Source organism: Monodon monoceros, unplaced genomic scaffold, assembly GCF_005190385.1.
Source record: "Monodon monoceros isolate NGI ecotype Baffin Bay Population unplaced genomic scaffold, NGI_Narwhal_1 Super_Scaffold_22, whole genome shotgun sequence".
NCBI classification, from domain to species: domain Eukaryota; kingdom Metazoa; phylum Chordata; class Mammalia; order Artiodactyla; family Monodontidae; genus Monodon; species Monodon monoceros.
In genome coordinates this window covers 127,407,660-127,418,028 of record NW_021703779.1, presented here as the reverse complement: position 1 = coordinate 127,418,028, position 10,369 = coordinate 127,407,660, and positions in this window count along the sequence as shown.

The window sequence follows — 10,369 nt, the reverse complement described above, 5'->3', positions numbered from 1 at the left end:
CAGCAGCGAGAGCCAACAGGAAAGGCACTCACCGCCCACAGAACCTGCGTGACAAATTCAGAGCCACCAAGCGTGTCATCAGGGAGTCACGTCTGACTCCCAGGCAAGAAGGATGCGGCGGCGGGCACCTCTCCCTTGGCCACAGTGGGAGCTCCTTCCTGGGACCAAAGGGACACTCGCCTGCCACCCCGGGCTGGCGCCTGCCACTGCTGAGCCGTCACAGCCCAGCCCGGGGCTACCTGGCATGGTCACAGAGGACAGGGGCTCGCCAGCCTGCACCCTCACAATGGGGCCCACCCTTCTCTGCTCCCTGCCCCTACCCACTTCCCAGCTGCACGGTGGGAGGCTGGCGGGGCGGGGAGGGGAGCTGGGAGAGGAGGGCCTGCACCTATGGGCACAGAGAGGCCACCCCAGCCTCAGGCAAGGTAGCTGCCCCCGCCCCCACCCCACTGAGAAGGAGAGGGGGCGGGGACCTTGGAGGTCGGGGAGCACTGGGGCCCAGGCCTGGGTGCGCACTTGCATGGCCCTGGCAGTGGATGGGCTGCTGTGATGCGAAAGCGCTTCTGGCCCCCGCGCCCATGGCAGCGCAACTAGCCAGGACGCCCATCAGGGCTGCAAACTCCTGGGCAGAGGGCACGCACCGATGGCTTTGTGGGCCACGCTGGGGTCCTGTCACATGTTCTTTCTTTCCTCTGGCTTTTTTTTTTTTTAACTTTTGTTTTTAAAATTTTATTTATTTTTGGCTGTGGTGGGTCTTCGTCGCTGCGCGCGGGCTTTCTCTAGTTGCGGTGTGCGGGCTTCTCACTGCGGTGGCTTCTCTCGTTGCGGAACACGAGCTCTAGGTATGCGGGCTTCAGTAGTTCAGGCTCGCGGGCTCAGTAGCTGTGGCGCACGGGTTTCGCTGCTGCGCGGCACGTGGGATCTTCCCGGACCAGGGCTCGAACCCGTGTTCCCTGCATGGGCAGGCGGATTCTTAACCACTGCACCACCAGGGAAGGCCCTCTTTCTCTGGCTTTTTGTGTGTTTTGTCTGCAACCGTTTAAAGGTGAAAACCCACTGTGCCCTTGCAAACACAGGCCCTGCTTCTCTGGGTCCCGGGCTGGAACCTGCCACCCCCGCTCAGACAAAGGACGCATGCCCAAGGGGCCTGTGCGGACCAGGAGTCCCGCACACAGATTCTGGAGCGAGGACACTCCTTTGAGCCTTCTCATCCGCCACGAACGCGAACAAGCTACGCCCTAGCGGGTACCGTCCCCTCCTCCGCTGTTCCTGGGTTGACCCGTGTAAGCCATAAAATTACAGCAGAGGTGAGGGGGTGTCACTTCGAGGTGAAGTTCTTAGAGAAACACTGAGGCCTCGATCTCGGGGCTGCTCTGTGCTAGGTCGTGGGCTCTGGCGAAGCCCCACCCTGAGCACCCCTAGGGAGAGGCCCGGTGGGGAGGCCCGAGGCCCCGCCACAGCCACGCGAGCCATCTTGGAAGCAGAGCTGCCCCCGCCCATCCCCACACCCTAGGCAGACCGTGGGGCTGTGGCCCCAGCGGAGGCCTCGACTGCAGCCTGTGATGGACCCCAAGCCGGAAGCCCCCAGCCAAGCCTTCTAGAGTCCTGTCCTTCACACACGCAGGAGATTACGACGGTTGGCTGTGTTAAGGTGCTACGATTGGGGTAATCTGTTACGCAGCAATGGGTAACTAATACACGATCATTTTAAATGGAGAAGACCACTCCAAGTCAGTCTGAAGCAAACAAACCGACGAGAAGCCCCAGAAGCCATTAGGAGAAGCCTGGAAAGTCTGATGACACAAACACTAAAATCGTATGCCTGGCCAACACAAACCCCAAACCACAAAGTCAAGACACAAGTGACAAAGTGGGGCAAAAAAATAGTAGCAAGACCTGACTCAGGGCTCATATCGTTAACGCGTAGAGAGCTTGAACCAGTCAACAAGGAAAGCTCAACGACGCCAAGGAAAAGGGGGTGCAGGAGGGGACCGCGGAAAGTGCAAGCCAAAGGCTACCCCCATCTGATCCCACAGCCAGAACGTGCTCGAGTGTTGGGGTCCCAGAGCTGCTGGTTCCGGGCACACATGGTGCCTGGTGACTGGCACTGCATTTGCTCTGCGCCTCCAACTAGAAGGCGGGCGATCCTGGAGCCGAACAAAGACCAGCCACCGCAAAGACTGGCCAAAACGGTGGGTGGTGGCGCTGGGCGTTGAGCAGGTCTGGGCAGCATCACCCAGGAGCTGGGAGACCCTCTTGGTGAGGAACGTTTGGCAGGAAAGGCGGCGGCGGCGGCTGGAGAGGACTGGCCACGCCCACAGACCAGACAACTGTCAGGGCAGTTCCCGGGCAGACAACCCCCTTTCTGGCCTCCACGCTCCCCCAAATCCACACTCTTGGTCTCAGGGCCCGTGTTCCTTTCCCACCTCTGAGCTCGGCGGTCAGGTCTTTTTTCCTCTGCCTCATCAGAGAGTTCTTCCCATCCCCACGCCCAGGCCTCCGCCCCTCCCTCCTAAGTGTCCAGATGTTACCAGCCCCAGTCGGGGAACTGCTGAGCACGTGTACAAACCTGACACCTGATCCTGCTGGGGTGCCGGGGGGGGGGGGGCGGGGGGCGGTGCGCTGTGGACCACATCCTCAGGCGGGGAAGGGTGAAGGCTGCTCAATGGGAAGCCCCAGATCTCGCGAGAGCCAGCATCCTCCTGGCGCTTCCCAGGCCCGTGGGGACCCTGCAGAGGAGCCAGTCTGGGGTAGGGCAGGGGGCACACACCTAGGAGTCTCAGCCCTCTAGAGCAGTGCTTCTCACAGTGGGGTCCCTGGCCAGCAGCAGCATCACCCAGGATTGCGGGAGGCCCCACCCCAGGTGTGCCAGATCAGAGCCTCTGGGGTGGGGCCCTGCAACCCAGGGTTGAACGCGCCCTCCAGGTGTTCTTACGCGCCTCTCAGCGTGAGAACCACCACCGGGATGGACGGTTCCTGATCGCACCCTCTTCTAGAGAAGCCATGAGCTTTCTCTCTCTGCGGGGCTCACCTTGACCTCCCAGGTGAGAGGCAGGCAGGCAGGCACCCACAGGTTGTCCTGGAGAACAGGCGTGCTTGGGCAGGATTCCTTCCCAGCAGGCCACACGTGTCAAGTGACATGGGGAAGACTTTGTTACTTCGTGCCGTCCCCCCCCTCCAGCAGCATGGACAGACACCCCTGGCCGACACCAAGTTTCTGGGCACGGCCGCAGCTCTGCCCACCTCTCCCTGGATACCACGCGTGTGTGGAGGGGAGCGGGTCCGTGCTTCACAGGGAACCGTCCGAATCACACTCAGGGGCGCTGGAACACAGTGGGCCAGGCAAGGGGTGGGGTGGCGGGAGGGTGGAAGCTCTCAGGATCGCGGAGCCAAAGGCCCCCGGTGACTCGGGGAACGGGGACTCTGGCCAGGCCCAGGACCCAGAGGGGTGGGGGGCGGAGTCCGGGGAAGCTGGGCGGTGACCACAAGGCCGGGCCGTTGTCCCGGCGCGTCGAGCCCCGCCCTGACCGCCCCCACGCGGGTCTCCTCACTTCCCCTCAGCGCGCCCACCGTAAGCCGCGGAGCACCGCTTTCCTGCCCACCCCTTCCAGCTGGCTCCGCCACTGACCAAGCTCGACTCGTGACGAGACCCGCCCCCAGGAAACCCGGCCCTTCTGGTGTGACGGGCACCTCCTTTGCCCAATCAAAACAAGCAGACCCCCCCCCCCCCGCGCGCCCCTCTCAGCTCTGCCCCCCCGCGGGTTTTCTTCAGCCGGCGACCGGGTCGGCTGCGGGCCTCTAGGTGTCCCTGCCGGGAGAGCAGGGACTGTCCGTGCAGAGTCGCGCGAGTGGTCCGATGTGTACACGCTAAGCCCTGCTTGTGTGCTTTTGGTGTGAACTTGTATTCTGAAGGAATTAAGTTCACAGGAAGTTACACAGAAACGTCCAAGAGGCCGGAGCACCTCCCGCAGTTCCCCCAGCGTCAGCCTGTTGCACAGCTAGTGGGACCGCACACCAGGAAAGGGCATTGGTGCCAGCGGAGAGCTGCTCCGGGTTTTATCCCCGTGTGTGTGTGTGTGTGTGTGTGTGTGTGTGTGTTGGACTCAGGTGACCACCACTGCCGTCAGTATCCAGCCCGTCCCCTCACAAGGACCCCTCCTGTGGACCTTTCGTAGCCACAGCCCCCTCCCTCCTCCTCCCAACCCATGGCAACCGGATTCTATTCTCAGCTCTGTAATTTTGTCATTTGAAGACATTACATAAGGACTTCCCTGGCGGTCCAGTGGTTAAGAGTCCCCGCTCTCACTGCCAAGGGCGGGGGTTCCATGCCTGCTCCGGGCCGGAGCTAGGATCCCGCGAGCCACCCAGGGCTTGTTTTCACTCACACACTGCTCTTGAGATCCATCCATCGGAACGGTTGCAGGTATCAATAGTTAGTTCTTCCTTTGTATTGCCAGCTGTCGTCCTTGGTTGGATCAGCCACAGTTTGTTCAGGCCTTCACCCACTGAGGGACATGGTGCCGATTCCCACTTTAGGCTTCTACAAATAAATCTGCCATGAACATTCGTGTACAGGTTTTCCTGTGGTCAGAAGTTTCCATTTCTTTGGCATGCCTGCCCAACAGTGCAACTGCTGCGTTCCAAGGAGGTGGAAGTTTAGCCTTGGAAGAAACTGCCAATTTGCATTCCACAGTGGCTGGACCATTTTACACGTTAGCAACCCGCATATATTTAAAGCACATAATTGAAAGTTTTTACAAAACATTATCTTAAGCAAGACTGTTAACAGTTCTGTTTCTCACTTCTAACTATGTTCTTGTATGCAATCACCGACATAGTTATACTCACACAGTTTTAAAAAACACAAACCCTGTACATACAATTGTGATTTTCTTTTAACTAGCAATAATATAGCTTCGAAATTCTTCCATGTCAGTACAGAAACAGCTAGCTCATTTCTTCTCTGGCCACGCGGTATTTGATAGAGTACACGTCCTATAATTTACATAACAAATCCCCAACTGATGAACTTTTACCTTTTCCCTTCTTCTTCTCCTTCTTCTTCTCCTTTTTCTTTGTTTTTGCTACCTGCTCTGAACATGTGTCAATGTCACCCTAGAATAATTACCTCTAAGTGGCCCTGCCAGGTCAAAGCCTATGGACATTTACAGTTTTAATGGACAGCACATAATTGCCTCCCCAAAAGACCCTGCTTGTCATACACTTGGGCTGTTAGTCCTTTGTTCCATGTGTTGTAAATATTTTCCCTCAGTCTGTCTCTTGTCTTGAAAGACTAGGCTGGCTGGTTTGGGCTGTCAAGAAGCTATACAATTTATTTTTTGCGGTACGCGGGCCTCTCACTGTTGTGGCCTCTCCCGTTGCGGAGCACAGGCTCCGGACGGGCAGGCCCGGCGGCCATGGCTCACGGGCCCAGCCGCTCCGCGGCATGTGGGATCTTCCCGGACCGGGGCAGGAATCCGTGTCCCCTGCATCGGCAGGCGGACTCTCAACCACTGCGCCACCAGAGACGCCCGAGAAGCTATACAATTTTATATGAGCAAATTTATTAAACTCTCAGTTGATGATTTCTGGGTGTTATGTATCTTGGGCACAAAGGCCTCCTCCCTCGTGTGAGGAGAGTGTTGTGACTGCGGGAGTGGGTGGGGCGGGCGGGATTTCTGAGTCCCACAGCAAATTCCTCATTGACCCTGGCTGGCAATCGGCCTGCTGGCCAATCACTCTGTGTGTGTGTGTGTGTATGCGCTTGCACGCGGGGGCAGATTGTGGGGAGGTGGTGTTTGTCACATGACCCCACGTTATGTAGACCGGGACTGGGGGCAGTGCCTCTCAGACACCCAGCCCCTGCCCTCCAGGGTGCCAGTCCACTTGGGGAGAAGACAAGGAAATGTGTAAGGAGAAGAGTTTAGCTACATCATTTAAGTGCATAGGTGGCCCGCAGGGGAGCGAGGGAGATCCATGGGGGAAACCGCAAATGGAATCAGTGGGGTGGCTGGGGCCGAGGCTGGGCCTGGGAGAGGAGCTGCGGGCAGGCTTTCCGAGGGGCTCAGAGTTGATGGGCCGCAGAAGGTGAGAGAGCAGAACTGAGAATCCGCCTGAAAGCAGCGCTCTTGAACAGTCACCTGCACAGTGAAAAGGAAGGACAGGGCTGTACGAAGAAGTGGGTCCATCCCAGCATGGGTCTGAGTGAGCAGGAGAGGAGCCCCTGCCCCCATCATCCACAAGCTGGGGCTGCCTCCCCTCCCCCCGCCGCAGACAGAGGGGCTTCAGAGAACCGCAGGCTGAGAGAGACGATGCCCAGCGCCCCCCGTCGTGGTAGTACTGCTGGGCTCCCCGAAGAGCAGTCGCTCCCTGGAAGGGGACACCTCACCCCCGGCTTCCCCCTCGGGACTCCCAGAGGCCCAGCGGAAGACGGGTCTGCCAGCTCAAATTGAAGACACCGCCCACCCTCGTGGAGCATTGGACGGACGACTGGCCCTGTCAACGTCCTGTCCCCAGGGCATCCCTGTCAGAGGCCAGATAATATAGTTTTCAGTGAGGGCTGTGAGTGCCGGCTCCGTGCCTGGACTCGTCCATTCCACCCTCGCGGTGGCCCTAGGAAGTTGGGAGCATGTCATCCCCATTCTCCAGATGAGCAAACGAGGCCAACATGACAGAAGGGTTGAGGAGCTTGTTCTGAATCACTAGCTAGCAGGTGGCCGAGGCGAGGTGTGGATCAAGGACACTGGCCTCTAAGCCTGACGTCCTTTTGCGGGGAGGCGCTGCATCTGGATTGCTCCCTCGCAGGGAGGCTCCCGGGCCGTGGTGCGTGTGGCACATCAGCTTGTCCTGAAGGCATCAGAGGCGAGTCCTGGTGACTATCCCCGCCCTGGCCTTGGGCCAGCCCATAAAGGAAGGAGGGTGAGCAAGAGAAACACCTTCTACTCTTGTGCTTAATGGAGGGAGGGGGCGGGGGGCGGCCTTTGAAACACAGACTGACATTACCTTTGGATTCTCCTGAGATCAGAGAGCAGTTCTCATGGGTATTTACAAGTCGTTTGCATTATTGTGATAGAAGGCTGCTCCAGCTCCCCAAATCTTCAGCAGCCTCCGAGACACAAAACAAAGATACCAAGGAAGGAACCACAAAGATAAGACTAATTTTAAAAGCCCAGGCCGATGTGAAGAAGAAAAAGAACTTTAGGAATTAAAAACGAAGCCACAGTCATTGAAATAGAAATCTCAACAGATGAATCGAACCACAGATCGGATGCCACCGAAGAAGGAACCAGTGCCCTGGAAGATAGGTGGTGCCTCGGAAATCACCTCCTGCCCCTCCTGTCCCGTTCCCCCTCTTAGCGATGCTGCTGCTTTCTCCTTCCCTGAGAAACTGCCGCAGCCCCTCCTCAGAGATCCAGCCTCTGTTCTTCAAGGCCCCTTATCCTGCCTTCTAGGCTTCAGATGACGTCAACCCCCTCCCTTTTTCCCAGGCTCTGGGGGTGGGGGGCAGCTTCTTCCTGTACCATCTCTGTTCCTCCAGCCCTCCGATCCCTGGGTAACCTAGTGGGGCTCGAGGCACCCATGACCTGCGGGGGCCTCACCACTCGTCAAGCTCTCCCCTGCGGTTGACTGGGATGAAGGGCCAAGTGCAGCAAGTGCCCGGGGGAGGCGCAGCGTCTGCTGCCCTGAACTGTCGTGGAGGGGACGCTGGGGATCAAGGCTGTGTGTGGGGTGACTCCACAGTGTCCCCGGGAGTGCACAGAGAAAAAACTGACAAGGTCCGATTCCTTACCTCTCAGCTCAAGGCACAGTATGCCAGCCAGAGCACTTCCATGGCAGCCCTAAAAGTTCTCTTCCTCCTGTAACCTGCAGGGCTGACGGTACTGGAAATCAAACACTACAAACACAAACGAAACCTGCATCATTGTGCGGGTTGCAGAATCCCAAGGTCACCTGAATTCCCAGCCTCTCCATGTTTCTCGTGCGAAGGGTACGGCACTGGCTGGAGGAGTGGGACCCTGAAGCCTAGAATCGGGACATCTGGTTGCCCTCGGTGGAGGCTGACAGTCGGGAAGCCCCCGGTCCCCTGCAGCCTCCCTTGCGGGTGGAAGTAGCCTGCCCTCCCGTCTCTGGCAGGCTGCTGTTCTCTCCCTTGAGGACTGTGTCATCACCTCACCTGGCGCAGATGCCTTGCAAGGGGACACCCTCTGTCCTCCACACCGGTGCCACCACACCCTGTTGCCATTAGACCCATAACTGGGGCCTAATCACAGCGTGATCCAGGGGGACAGACCAAAGCCTGACCCTAGAGGAAAGAGCTCATACGTCAATACATATTTTCCACAAGGATATTAAAAAAATATTTTCCAGACTTCACTGATATCTACCAACTGAACTGTATTTGAACGCTTGTGGTAGTAGGTTCTCAGGGTGTGCGACTCAGTAGGTGAGGTGGGCAACTCGATGGGGTGGATTAACTGACAGTGTATTTACTAGAGGTTCCAGATTAAGAGTATTAGGACAGGGGCTTCACCTGGTGGCGCAGTGGTTAAGAATCCGCCTGCCAATGCAGGGGACACGGGTTCGAGCCCTGGTTCGGGAAGATCCCACAGGCCGTGGAGCAACTAAGCCCGCGCGCCACAACTACTGAGCCTGCGCTCTAGAGCCCGCGAGCCACAACTACTGAAGCCCGCGCGCCTAGAGCCCGTGCTGGGCAACAAGAGAAGCCACTGCAATGAGAGGCCCGCACACCGCAACGAAGAGTAGCCCCCGCTCGCCGCAACTAGAGAAAGCCCGCGCGCAGCAACGAAGACCCAATGCAGCCAAAAATAAATAAATAAATAAATTTTAAAATAAAAAAGTATTAGGACATACAGCTGGTGTGTAGTCTAGCACCTCACATGCTTGGCTTGGACCTACTACTGACCTGCATTTCATGGGTTTTGATGCCAGAAATGCCCTGACAGGAGGTGCAGGACAGAATCCGTAGGCTTAGGGAGAGAGGAATTTGAGAGTACATTCATCATATCCGGCCTGAACACTCCATCCCCCAACTGTGTTCCAGGGATAGGTCCAGAAGCAGCTCTTTTCAGCAAGGCGCTGAGAGAGCCATTAGCGCAGGAACACGAGCGGAAGGACTAAGGACCCCAGGAACAGTCTGGCACGTTCCAGGGAAAGCAAGAATGACGGGCTGGAGCCAGGTGAGCAAGGCACAGAAAATGAGCCTCTAGGGCTTCCCTGGTGGCGCAGTGGTTGAGAGTCCGCCCGCCGATGCAGGGGACACGGGTTCGTGCCCCGGTCCGGGAGGATCCCACATGCCGCGGAGCGGCTGGGCCCGTGAGCCATGGCCGCTGAGCCTGCGCGTCCGGAGCCTGTGCTCTGCTACGGGAGAGGCCACAGCAGTGAGAGGCACGGGTACCGCAAAAAAAAAAAAAAAAAAAAAAAAAGTAAAGAAAATGAGCCTCTAAGAAGGAAATAGTTGGGCAGCCTGCTACAGGACTGCTTGATGCGTATAACCCTAAATCCTCTAGTTCTGGGAGCAAAAAGCTGACTTGAGTTGCCCCCGTGGAGAGTCACACCTTCTCACCCAGTTTCCAGACCCAGAGCCCCCTGATGGAAGGGGAGGCCGTGTTCCCTGGGAAGGACCTAGTTGCAGCATTGCTGGAAGTGCACAGCGCAAATCTTCCCAAGCCTTCCTAAAGGACCCATTCACTAAAGTGAAAGGTCGTCCTGGAGAAGAACAGGTGTGTCACACCTGTCAAGTGACATGGGGAAGGCTTTGTTACCTTCCTGCTATCCCCAGCTCTAGAAGCGTGGGCACCTCTGGCGGATACTTAGATCCCTGGTGGTATGGGTACTAGCTCTGGACACTTCTCTGGATGTATTCTTGGGCGGGCGGGGGAAGGGTCCGTGCTTTACCTTAGAACATCTCAGAGGCACACTCAGGAGGCGCTGGAATTCAGTGGGCGGGGAAAGAACTGTGTGTGGGGGTGGGTGCCACATTCTGGGCCCCGGGAGGGTGGAAGCTCCCAGGAGTACAGATCAAGGCAGCTCTCAGAGGCCAGGACTGGGGCCCAGCCGGACAAGGAGTGACAGTGCTCGTTTGCCATCTGGGTGGGGTCGCCACCTTCCTCTTCCCCTTCTCCAAGTCACCCTGGGGAGCACAACGTCTCTTTTCTCTGCCGGGTCAGGGCGGGCCCAACGGTGCTCACGGGCTCTCCTGAGCCCTGGATCTTGGGGGGCGGCTTTTTCTTGGCCTTTCTCGCGGGAGGGCGCAGACCTCCTGGGGCCGACGCAGGCCCCGCCCCGGGTCTGCAGGAAAGGAGGACTTGGCGTACAGCTCGCAAACAAGAGGGCTCAGGACTCTTCGGTT